Source organism: Choloepus didactylus, chromosome 7 (genome assembly GCF_015220235.1).
Source record: "Choloepus didactylus isolate mChoDid1 chromosome 7, mChoDid1.pri, whole genome shotgun sequence".
Taxonomy (NCBI): Eukaryota; Metazoa; Chordata; class Mammalia; order Pilosa; family Megalonychidae; genus Choloepus; species Choloepus didactylus.
In genome coordinates, this window is record NC_051313.1 from 4,504,179 (window position 1) to 4,515,661 (window position 11,483).

Below are 11,483 nucleotides of genomic sequence, written 5' to 3' on the forward strand. Positions count from 1 at the left end.
GCCCACCCTAAAAGGTGGAGAACAGAAGCGACGTGCTCTTGTGGTGTTTTATGAAACGCGGCACACACGGGTTCCACACTTGGGAGCAATGCCCACGAGTGGCCCGCAGGGAGAGGCCATGTCCCCCTCTCCTTTCCCACCTGCCATGGGTTTGTTCTCAATGTGGAAGTTCCTCCTGGGAGACCCCCAAGGCAGCCACGGCAGAGGAAGGAAGCTCCGGGCGCCGGGCTGGCAGATGGGCTCGGGAAAACCAGCTCCACCCAGGGAAATCACAATCTACTGGGGCCAGAGAACAACGATTTTCATATAGACGTGATCTTCCTAGTTCAGGTTCCACCACAAGATAGACTTTTTGTCAATCCTGAATTGGGAAAAATGATGCACCAAGGGAGGGGCTTCCCTGGAGGAAATAGCAGGTTCTGGGCTCAGTGACCCCCAACCACCAGGCCCAGCTCTCCCTGCTCATCCCCAGGGGCAGGGACACCAGCCGCCGGCCCCTTCGCCGCTGCACCTTCTGTCCTGACACCCGTGCTCACGGGCGTGCCGGGGCTGCTGGGTCGGGGCCCCGGAGCCACCGTGGCAGAATCTTGACCTGGAGAAGACGCTTCCAGCTGGCCTCTTCCAACGGGGCTGACGGAGGCAGCCTCGGCCCCACTCTGTGTTCTGATCTGCGTGTGATCCAGTCTGTTCCGCCCAAGGAGGCTTCCAAAGGGCTCACTTCTCCGGGGAAGGTGCATGTGTGCATGTGCGTGCCTGCCTGTGCATGTGTGTGTGAGTGTGTGAGAGAGAGAGAGAGAGAGAGAATGAGTTATGCATTTATGGCCTGAGAAGTAGTGTTGAAATAAATGTAATTGGGAAACCAAGGGCCGAGAGCTGGGAATTGGTGGGGCTGAGCAGGGCCGTGGCAATGGTGAAATGGCCGTGGCTGCAGCACCGGCACAGCCTGCTCTCCGCACTTCCACTACCCGTCTGTGTTTACACGAGACACAGGTGGAAAGAAGCAATTTCATGGCCTAGAAAATTCATCCAATGAAATTATTCGTTGACTCACAACTTTTATATAATAAAATTCTTCCAACTTCCAGATGAGGTTTACTTATTTAAAGAAAGACCCAGTATAATGACTCAGGAAACCCACGCCAGGGCCGCCGCCCTGAGCCAGCCGACGGCCCCGTCACGGGACGGCACAGGTGCTCTCTTGCACTTCACCGGTGGGAAATCCGATCCGGGTGGAGCTCTAGGGACCCGGAGAGGAGCAGACATCTTCCTCTCATCATCCGGCCCGTCGGAGGCAGCGTGGCGGCCGGGGAAGCGCACGCTTTGCAGTTAGGCACCCGATGTGCGGCCTCAGGTGGGTCTGTCACCTGTCTGGGCTGCAGGTTTCTCGCCTGCCCAAGGGAAGCTGTGGAATTAGAGTGTTCGTGAGGGGCCACGCGGCGGGAGCTCCATGTTGTCAGCTGTTGCTCTCCCACCCTTCTGCCTTGCCTCTCCCCACTCTGCCCTGCTCTAGACCCGAGGCCCCCACTCGCCACGGCCAGGGCCCCCTCCTTCCCCTCCCGCCCCACACGTCAGTGCGAACGGCCTCTCAGCAAGGCCACCCCGGCCCCGGTGACCATCGTCCCCCGACCCCCCGCTTCATTGTTTCTTCTTGCACCTCCCATTTCCGGAAATCACTTTATTTACTTTTTCTCTTCTTTTGCTTTTACCTTTCTGTCTTCCCCGGCAGAATTTAACTATCATGGGAGTGAGGGATTTCTGTCTCTTGTGCACCATATGCCCGTACTTACCAAAGGGCACTGAGTAAATATTTGCTGCCTGAATGAATAAATAAATAGAGATGCAAGAGGCTGGCTCTTCTCTGGGTCACGGCTCCTCGAACCTAGGATGCTGGGATTTTCCACCTGTGATCAGGTTTGCAGTTTCAATGCATTTCTGCTACTGGGTTACATTAGGACATGGCGTCTTGACCCGGGGTGGGGGCTGCACTAGCCCGCTGGGGGCCGTGCTTTTAGCAGCGATTATTTTTCCCTCGAATCCATGCTACCCTCTTAAATAAAGTGAGAACGTCTTTACTTGGTGGAGAAATCTTGCAAACAGGCTGAGTTTGCTTGTGTATATTCGGCAGCTCACAAAAGGCCGTGTTTTCTCTTTACCCTCTTTGGAACTGGGCGAGTCTTAAAAGTGCAGAGATAAAAAAAAAAAAAAAGTGCAGAGGTATTTAGGTTTTCTATGGAAATAAAACTGACAGTATGGTTTGTGATGATACTGAGGCCTAGACTGTCAGCTCCAAGAGGACATCCTTGGAGCTCTCCCTCTCGCTGTTTCACCCCAGCGTTTGTGCGACGGAAGCCCACGAGTGTCGCTGACGAGATGGACCTGTGATCCTGTTTCTCCGAGCTGCTTTCGCCCTGTGGACAGCTAGTGGGACCACAGGCTGCCCCAGCCTTTGCATCTAAGTACGTGCTCAGTACACTTACAGGGGTGCTGACCCCCATGTGCTGAAATTCTGCTTTTCCAGCTGCCTTTGCGTTGCTTCACGTGTGGTTTCGTGTGTGGCCTCATGCGTGTCCTTGTGCATGTCCTCGTGTGTGGCCTTCATGCTTTGCTTTGTGCTTGCTTCTGCAGGACCTGTTCTGAGTCCCTGCATCCCTCTGCCATGGCTTCATGCTCGTGGCCTTGCTCCGGCACCACCAGGTACGTCTCAGCTTCTAGACAAAACCGCATACACCGGCCTCAGGCCTCTGACAGACAGTCTGTGCCTCCTGTAGGGCGGCAGAGTCGATTCCCGTGACTGTACCGGAGGCTGAAGGACAGGCCCGGGGCCCACCCTGACCCCATGAAAGCAGCTGTGCCTCCCAGTTCTCACCTTCCTTAGGGGCTTTCAATAGCTCCTGCACCTGGGGTACCTTATCCTACCTGCAGGGGCTGGGCAGCCCCCCCCACTCCTGGCCTGGACACGGACACCGCCCCCAGGGCCCCGAGGCTCATGCAAGTAAGAAAGACAAGGAGGCCTGGGGGGCGGGACAGGGTCACACGGTCTGTTTCCCACCTGCCAACCACACCCCAAAAGGGGAAAACTGAGAAGTAAAGAACTTCTTACAATCCCACCAAGTTCTTTTCCTAACTTAATACTTCCTTATTTAAAACAGGTACCTTCAGACTCCACCCTCCTTAAAGGGGTGAGAAGTCAAAGTAAATTGTGCTTTATTGCCATTTGCTTTATATATGATGAAATTTTGAAATGTAATGATGCATCCTTGGCTGTTATTTTATTTCATGTTCCTACTCTTTAAACTAAGAGCCCGATGACCTGGGACAATCTCACAGCCCCTGGCCACTCCCTGCCGGCCTCCCTGTGGGTCGGGACCTCCGCCCCCACTTCAGACGCCAGTCTCAGCTACGGCACGTCCCCGCGCCCACTGGCACTGCAGCCGACACCAGGCCAAGGCCTGCCAGGCCCTGGGCTCTTAACTCGTCTTTATTGCCAGGACCATTACCGACGCACAAGCCGGGTTCTTCCAGGCCAGGATAGACGACGGACCCCGGGGGAAAATAGGGCCTATGAGCCCTCAGGTGTTTTCCTGGGGAGAGGACCCGTCACTGAGCCCTTATCAAGGGCCTCCTGCGTGCCAGAGAGTGGACTAGGTGGGTCAGCTCCCCGTCCTGGGGGCAACGGGCAGGCTCGGCCGGCTGGGTGTGGGGCGGGCAGCTGTGCCGGACGTTCCGAGGCACTGCAGGCCTCAGGTGACCGAGAGGACGGGCCGACTCCACGCTGCCCAGCTGAGGCCTGGCCGGGTGACCGAGAGGCGTTGAGCATCGAGAGCGGGTGCCTCCCGGCTCGCTCTGCCCTTGCGAAGGCCTCCTGTACCCGCACCCACCCTCTTCTCCTCTCGGCACCGGGGCTGAGAGGAACGGGCCCTTCTCGGGACCTCTCCCGGCCTCCAGCTCCCTCGAGGTGTTTGGCCTCAAAGGCCGTGGAGCCCCTCACCCGTCCCTGCAGGTGGGAACGGCGCAGCCGGACACGGGCTTGTCTCTGCCCCGGGAGGGAGGGCTTGTTACACGCTCCTGGAGGCGAGCCGGGGTGTTTGTCCAAGTTACTGCAAGCAGGGGCTGTGACTCCAACTCGGTTTCTTCCTGTACAGGAAACCCGATAACACTGTTGAGACCACCCCACAGGCAGCACCTGCTGTTGGCACCTCCAAATTACCTACACTTGGAAGGAAAATGGCCACTTTCACTTAATTAAGTCATATCTCCGCCAAGAACAGAAGCAAAACAATTTTAAAATAGTTCTCTGATCTCCTTTTGCCTCGTTTAACCTGAAACATGATAGTACCACATATTTTTACAAAGAAATTTAAAATTATAACTGATATGTACATTAATAATCTCACCTGCTTGCTGACTGCCCGTCCGCCCCGGTAGCACGTTCTGGCACCACTGTCATTTCATGTACATAATTTCCATTTCAAACTACAGCCAAGAAAAATAGGTAACCTCACTACTGTTTATCAAATGAAAAACTGAGGCTCACCGACGTTATCTTTTCCAAAGCCACAGGACTAGTAAATGGCTGAGATTGAAGCCCAGGTGTGCATCTAAATATCAGTGACGCTATCTTGTCAGGCAAATTACATGATCGGTCTTCCTCGTCTTTAGTTTGTCTTCAAGAATTGTTGTCATTAAAATACAACTTTTTTCTTTTCCTTGTTAAAGGAGACTGCTCCTGGGGCAGAGATGACAAAGGGCAGATGTCAACAAAGGAGATTCACGACCGGAGAGGAGCGTAAGGCGAGCTCACAGCCTGCAGAGAGAGAGCAGGGATGGAAAGGGGCAGGGCTCGCCTGGGAGCTTTGGAAAGGGACGAGGAGAGCAGTGTGCTCGCTGAAAAAATGCAAGCCTGGTTTTTAGGGTTGCTGATTTCTGTGGTGTGACCCTCCTGCTCTAACTTACTGGAAGCCCCCAATGACTCCAACACGAGGAGCCAGGCGTCTCTGGGGCAGCGAGGAGATGGGACTGGAAACAGCAGGATGGATTGAAAGTCCCTAAAAGGATGAGTTAGCCCCCCCCCCCCCAATGCAGACACCTTCCCCTCCTCAGCGAGAGGCAGGGATTTATTCTCTGGAGGAAATGAACCAGGGAGTCTCAACATACATTGCAGCAGAGGGGGAGTGTGCCAGTTAGAATGTACTATGTCCCCCCAAACGCCATTATCTTTGATGTAGTCTTGTGTGGGCAGAGGTATCAGTGTTGATTAGATTGTAATTCTTTGAGTGTTTCCATGGAGATGCGCCCCACCCAGCTGTGGGTGATGACTCTGATTGGATAATTTCCATGGAGGGTTGCTCCGCCCATTCGGGGTGGGTCTAAGTTGAGTCACTGGAGTCATATAAATGAGCTGAAGGGCAGAGGGAACTCAGTGCAGCTGAGAGTGATGTTTTGAAGAGGAGCCACAGCCAAGAGGGACTCTTTGAAGAAAGCACAGGAGCTGCAGATGAGAGACATTTTCAAGATGGCTGTTGAAAGCAGACTTTTGCTCCAGAGAAGCTGAGAGAGGAAAAACACTCCAAGAGAAACTAAGAGTGACATTGGAAGCAGACTCGTGCTGTGGAGAAGCTGAGAGAGGACAAACACCCGAAGTGCAACTAAGATTGACATCTTTGAGGAACTGCAGCCTAGAGAGGAGCATCCTGGGAGAAAGCCATTTTGAAACCAGAACTTTGGAGCAGACACCAGCCACGTGCCTTCCCAGCTAACAGAGGTTTTCCGGATGCCATTGGCCATCCTCCAGTGAAGGTACCTGATTGCTGATGTGTTACCTTGGACACTTTATGGCCTTAAGACTGTAACTTTGTAACCAAATAAACCCCCTTTTATGAAAGCCAATCCATTTCTGGTGTTTTGCATTCCGGCAGCATTAGCAAACTAGGACAGGGAGTGAGTGCCGCCTTGAGGACGGGGGAGCAAGCAGAAGCAGCACACCGAGCGGGGACCCCTGCAGCTCTCTCCTGGGGTGCAGGAGACCAGGCTTGCACCCTGGGGCAGCAGCCGGGAAGATGCTGCGCTGGTGGAACCCACCAGAACACAAGGAAGACCTGCGTGGTGGGTTGAAGGGTGGGCCCAGCGTGGCCTTGCTCTTGGGCTTGCTCTGCATTCTGGCGGGTGTGGACCCCGTGTAAACAAGGTCTCTGCAAGATGTTTCTTCAGTTAAGGTGCAACCATGGGACCAGGCTGGGCTTTAATCCATTTTCTCTCTCTAACAGAGTGGCCACGGGGAGCAGCCTGAAGCTGGAAGTCAGCAGAACCCAGAAGAGGAAGGAGAAGTGACTGCCATGTTCAACGCCACGTAATGGAAAAGCCAAGGAACCCCGGAGATTGCCGGGCAGCTGGAAGATACAAACAGAGCAAGGCAAACCAGCCCATTGTTAGCCTGCTGTGTGGAATTTGCTTTAGCAGCCAGGAAACTAACACACCCTACAAACCCTGACGCCCAGGAGAGCCCCTCAGCGTTTCCTCCTGGAGCCCACCAGGCTGAACCCCCCTCACACCTGTTTCAGCCAACTCTTAGCTTCTGGCCCAACTTTTAATGGTTGGCTCTTAAGGACAGATGGACAGCCGGGGGTCATCAGGTGTTTGAAAAGTTGCCTTATTTGTAAGACTGAGACTAAAATAAACATACAGAAAAAGAAAGAACTTGTAGGGAGCGTAACGCAGGGGTCAGAGGGAATCCTCTAAAATACTGTAATTAGGATCCCCCGAGAGAGGGGTCCCCTTGCACCCGCCCATGAAGCCAGGGCATTGGGCTAGGGGAAAGGACGGTTGGGGGATTTAGAAATGCCCTCCAAACATAAATTTTCTGATACAGAAAAGAAGTCAATGGAGTGAGATTAAGACGGAGACATCTCTCAGGAAATAGGAAAAAAAAAAGACAAATAGGTGTAAATTAGAAGAGAGAAGGTGAGGAAATCAGAGGATCGACCTGAGAGTGTCAACATCGGAAAGACTTTCCCGGGAGAGAACAGAGGGAGTAGGAAAAATTATTATAGAAATAATATAAGAAAACTGCTCAGAAGCGGAGCACACGCTCTTCCCGGTGAGGGGGGCCTGCCGAGAGCTCAGCGTGTGGAATGGGAAAGACCCACACCCAGAAGCCCTCCGAGCAACTCTGGGGTCAAAGAGATGAACCCCAAGTTTCCTGGGAGACACAGGGAGAGCCGGTGAAGGAAGGGGGTCAGCACAGCACCTGGCCCCTCAGCACCAGCCCCGGGGTGAGAGGGCACAGAAGGGGGGCCTCCAGGTGCGAGGGGCTGTCTTCACCAACCCGTGTGCCCCCCATCAACCGTGAGGGTGGAAGCGGGGCCCGTTGGACACCGGGAGGAAACGCTCACCCCCAGGCTTTCTTGGGACATCCGCGGCAGCTCCTGTCATGAGGAGGGAATGAACGCAGAGCCCAGAATGGGCCGCCGACGGGGGTGGGAAGGTCCGTTCCCAGCTGGGCGAGAGGGCAGGGAGCAGCTGGAGATGGCTGCAGCCGGAGCAGAGGGGGGCAGAGGGGAGCAGAGGGGGGCAGAGGGGAACAGAGGGGGGCAGGGGGGGGCAGAGGGGAGCAGAGGGGGGCAGAGGGGGGCAGAGGGGGGCAGAGAGGAACAGAGGGGGGCAGAGGGGAGCAGAGGGGGGCAGAGGGGGGCAGAGGGGGGCAGAGGGGAGCAGAGGGGGGCAGAGGGGGGCAGAGGGGGGCAGAGAGGAACAGAGGGGGGCAGAGGGGAACAGAGGGCGGCAGAGGGCGGCAGAGGAGGGCAGAGGGGGGCAGAGGGGAATAGAGGGGGGCAGAGGGGGGCAGAGGGGGCAGAGGGGAGCAGAGGGAAACAGAGGGGAGCAGAGGTGGGCAGAGGTGGGCAGAGGGGGGCAGAGGGGGGCAGAGGGGGCAGAGGGGAACAGAGGGGAACAGAGGGGGGCAGAGGGGGGCAGAGGGGAACAGAGGGGGGCAGAGGGGGGCAGAGGGGGGCAGAGGGGAGCAGAGGGAAACAGAGGGGAGCAGAGGTGGGCAGAGGGGAGCAGAGGTGGGCAGAGGGGGGCAGAGGGGGGGCAGAGGGGGGCAGAGGGGAGCAGAGGGAAACAGAGGGGGCAGAGGGGGGCAGAGGGGGGCAGAGGGGGCAGAGGGGGGCAGAGGGGAACAGAGGGGGCAGAGGGGGGCAGAGGGGGGCAGAGGGGAACAGAGGGGGCAGAGGGGGGCAGAGGGGGGCAGAGGGGGGCAGAGGGGAACAGAGGGGGCAGAGGGGGGCAGAGGGGGGCAGAGGGGGCAGAGGGGAGCAGAGGGAAACAGAGGGGGGCAGAGGGGAGCAGAGGGGGGCAGAGGGGGGCAGAGGGGAGCAGAGGGGAGCAGAGGGGAGCAGAGGGGGGCAGAGGGGGCAGAGGGGGGCAGAGGGGGGCAGAGGCTGTTATTAGCTCCCGAAAGAAAACAGGGAGGCAGGAAGGTCCGTGCGATCAGAGGGCCCACCTGGCCCAGCAGTGAAAGATACTGACGTTGTCCTCACGAAGTAAAGACTGAACATTTCTGTCACGAAACTTTAACGAGACTGCAGTAGGAAGCTGGAGGAGGGAAAGGGCCTGGGGCGTGGGGAGGTGGAAGATTCCCAATTCCTCGTGACCCACAGTGGACAGGCAAGAGGGAGAAAGTGGGAATGTCAAGAAATGAAAGGAAACACGGAGGTGACGGGGAGACGGAGTGGAAGTTGTGCAAGAAGTCATGTGTGGGACAGGCCTGGGGGATGGGCAGGGTGCAGCCTTGCAGTGTGCTGGAATTTAAAATTAAATTGGAATATTGTCCTAATGCAAAACAAAATGAAACAAGCACATGTGCATTGGAGGTAACAGAAGACCCAGATTGGTCTAGGAAGTGTGAAGTTCATCTCAGGGTAATTTCACTGCCCAAGTGCAGCTATAATGAACATTTGGGTACATTTGCCTCTTATGAGTATTTTTATTCCAAATTAAATAGATGCGCATATTTTTACATACCTACTAAAAAGAATTCTGTATTTTAGCACTTATTAAGTATTCTTGTATGTGATTAAAACCATTCCCTAACTTTTTGCATCGTATTCAGTTTTATAGATATAAAATTTAACCATTTTCTTACTGTTGCCCATTTAACTTTTAAGATGTATTATCCATTTAATCACTGTAATAATATTGTGAGTTCTTTCTCATTATTAAAGAGGAGCCTTGGAAAGTTTGCTGACGTGCCTGTGTTCAGGTCCCCCAGCGAGGCTAAGTCTGGGTGCGAAGTAGAGGGCTTTGAAGATTCCAGATGCCAAGTTGTTTTCCTAATGCTGTGCCATCTTCACACACACACACACACACACACACACACACACACACACACATGGCATACGCACACACACACAATGCACATGCACACACACTCATGCACAAATCTGTGCGTGCATGCAAACCCATGCACACGCATGCAAACATATGCACACATGTAAACACGTGCAAAACATGCACGCGTGTGCAAGACTCGCACACACACAAACCTGCACAGATGTGCACACACACACACTCTCACAGACTGACCTTCTCTGAAAACCACAGCCCCTGTCATCACACATGATAAGATATTCTTGTCTTTTCTCTCTGCTCTTCTCTTTATCTCTTCTTCCAATGTTCTCAAATTCTCCTACTTCTTTCCTTTCCTCTAGTCTTTCCACGGAAAGGCTTGGGCAGTTCTCCTCACCATGAACATTGTTGTCACATTCTGAGACGCCTGAGCTCTGGGCCTGTGACCACCTGCAGCCAGGTGTGTCTGGTAAAGGACATGGCAGCACCCGGGGGCTCCCAGGTGCTCACTGGGGTTGCGAGAGCAGCAACCCCACAGGTCAATGTAATTTTAATATAAATTGAGATCTTATGCAATCAGAGGAAAAAAGGAAGTCAGCACTTGACCTGGAATGTTCATACTTTATAAATACCAGACTTTTAACAAGTTTTCTGTTATTATATTCTTAGGTCATTGTTTCCCACCCCCCCAGGCCCCCCCTCAAAAAAAACATGCCTGTTCTCCAGGATCCTATGATCAAAGAGGATAAGATCCTCTCTCTATTTGGAGCAGCACTTGCCTTTATTTGAACAGGTGATAAATAAATACAGACATCCTTAGCATTTAAAGAGTGTTTCTTTTTAAGCTTAAAGCACAAGTTCATGTTTCCAAAGTAAAAATGAAACAAATTCCAACGAGGAGAAATAAAAAGGACGATGAAATTTGAAACTTCTAAGTCTTTCGTCATTAGTTCTGGTTGGTAGAAATGTGACAGGTGGTTTCACCTTCCTGAAATCAATATTTTATTCTGGAGAGAAAAGAAGTCGCTCTGTCTTAGGACCCCCTTTGGAAGGCAGAGGACATTGCGCTCATCTTTGTTGACACATGGTGCGAGTTCTGGATGCCTTCTAGGGTGTCACCTGTGATCGACAGACATGCTCACATCCAGAGATCAGTCGTGTTGCACATCTATTTCCCAGGCTCACAGATTTAAAATATCTTGACAATGACAATAAGGGTTGCCAGACACTAAAGTTTATTTTGGAGTTATTGTTTTTATATCCTGGAATCTACCTTCTTGAAAGTCTTCAAAAACATGACCCAAGCTCATATTTCCACATGGTTCTGCTGGAAGAGAGGAATAGATATAAAGGGACTCTCCAAGCTCCTTCGATGTACTAGAAGTTCTTGCCAGAGAATCAGGCAAGAAAAAGAAATAAAAGGTGTCCAAATTGGAAAGGAAGAAGTGTAACTACCTCTGTTTTCAGACAACATAATCATATACATAAGAGCCAAAGGAATCTGCAAGAAAAGTCTTAGAGCTAATAGCTGTATTCAGCAAGGTGGCAGGGTACAAGTTCAACACACACACACACACACACAAATTGTGTTCCTATACACTAGCAATGAACAATCTAAAGAAATTAAGGAAACAGTTCCATTAATATAATACCATCTAAGTGAATAAAAAGCTAAGAAAAAAATTTAGCTAAGGATACAAAAGACTTCTATACCAAAGTGTACAAAATACTGCTGAAAGAAATTAAAGATGACCTAAGTAAACGGCAAGGCATCCCATGTTCATGGATTGGAAGAGTTAACATTGTTAATATGTCAATATCACGCAGAGCAATAAACAAACTCAAATCAATCACTATGAAAAATCCAGCAGTCTTTTTTTCCTCACAGAAATGGAAAAATCAATCCTCAAATTTATATGGAATTGTAAGGAGCCCCAATTTCAAACTGTATAACAAATAATAGTAACCAAAACAGTGTAGTACTGGCACAAATACAAATAGACCAGTGGAACAGAATGGAAGGTCCAGAAACAGTCCCACACCTCAATGACCAATTGATTTTTGACAAGGGTTCTAAGTACATACAGTGGGGAAAGACTAGTCTCTTCAACAAATGGTGTTGAGAAAACCAGATATTCTTC